Source organism: Penaeus monodon, chromosome 20, assembly GCF_015228065.2.
Source record: "Penaeus monodon isolate SGIC_2016 chromosome 20, NSTDA_Pmon_1, whole genome shotgun sequence".
In the NCBI taxonomy this organism is placed as follows: Eukaryota; Metazoa; Arthropoda; class Malacostraca; order Decapoda; family Penaeidae; genus Penaeus; species Penaeus monodon.
In genome coordinates this window covers 4,450,508-4,452,006 of record NC_051405.1, presented here as the reverse complement: position 1 = coordinate 4,452,006, position 1,499 = coordinate 4,450,508, and the positions used below count along the sequence as shown (strand labels likewise).

General features: G+C 26.8%; 1 pseudogene; it reads left to right on the top strand.

Annotated features, from left to right (window-relative positions):
* LOC119585550 overlaps positions 1 to 1,499 on the top strand; it is a 4,617-nt pseudogene that overhangs the window by 274 nt on the left and 2,844 nt on the right.

The window sequence follows — 1,499 nt, the reverse complement described above, 5'->3', positions numbered from 1 at the left end:
GGGGATGAAATTTCCTGTTTTATGTAGATAATATATCTATAGTAAATATTGATAGCTTACTATATAGTTTGGTGGTTTTGGCTGCTATAAGTAAAAGAGCTCAAATTCCCTTTTCAGCTTGATTACCTGCTGCTATAGCCGCTCCTACACCTGTCTCTGCTTTAGTTCATTCCTCTACTTTAGTTACAGCTGGAGTTTATTTATCAATTCGATTTAGTCCTGCTTTAGAAGGACGTTTATGTCAAAGACTGTTGTTATTACTATCTGGTTTAACTATATTTATAGCTGGTCTAGGAGCTAATTTTGAATATGACTTGAAAAAATTATTGCTTTATCTACTTTAAGTCAATTGGGTTTTATAATAAGAATTTTATCATTAGGTTATGCTGATCTTTTTTTTTTTTCATTTATTAGTTCATGCATTATTTAAAGCTCTTTTATTTATATGTGCAGGATCTATAATTCATAGTATTAAAGAATATCAAGATATTCGAATGATGGGAGGTTTAGTTTATCATATACCTTTAACGAGTATATATAGTATATAAATTTATCTAATTTAGTTTGGTGGTGTTCATTTTGGCGGTTTGTATCTAAAGATATAATTTTAAATGTTGTTTTTATATCTACTATTAATATATTTTCCTTTTTATTATACGCCTTAGCTGCGGGTTTAACAATTTGCTATACAATACGCTTTGTTTATTATACTTTATCAGGTGATTTTAATTTAGGAAATTTATTTCTATTAGTGATGAAAGTAAAGTTATAACTAATCCTATATTTGGTTCAGGTGTAGGAGCTATTTTTGGTGGAGCAAGATTAGCTTGATTAATTTTTTCTTTTTCCTTATATGATCTGTATAAGACCTTTTTTAAATGATTAGCTTTGATTGTAATATCAATTAGAGGTATTTTAGGTTATATATTAAATTTAAATACTGTTAATTATCAACTTAATTCTCTAAATGCTTATGGTTTGGTTGTTTTTTCAGATTCTATATGATTTATACCTTTTTTATCTACTTATGTTACCAGAAAAAAATATTAGAAGAAGGGAGAAATTATCAAAAGGTTGGTGGTATAGGTTGCTCTGAATATTATGGAGGGCAGGGTATTTATTCTTTTATTATAACTTCATCTAAAAGTTTACAGTTTTTACAGGATAATAATATGAAGATTTATATACTAAGTTTTTTTGCTTTGGGTTATTGTTTTAATATTTATAGTAATTCATTCATATAGCTTATAATAGAGCATTGCATTGAAGCTGCAAGGGAGATAATTAATATCTGTAAATATTTTTCTATTTATAGTACAGTGTTTTTAAAAGGACTTTTACCTTTAGTTTTACAATGAAAATGTAATGTGTTTTTACACTATAATAACAGGAATATAATAAACGGAATTTAACCGATTAAGAAAAAAGTTAGCAGCTTTTTATTGATCTACCTATCCCTTGCTTGGTTAGAAGTAATTTTCTTCATTTCTATCATTAAA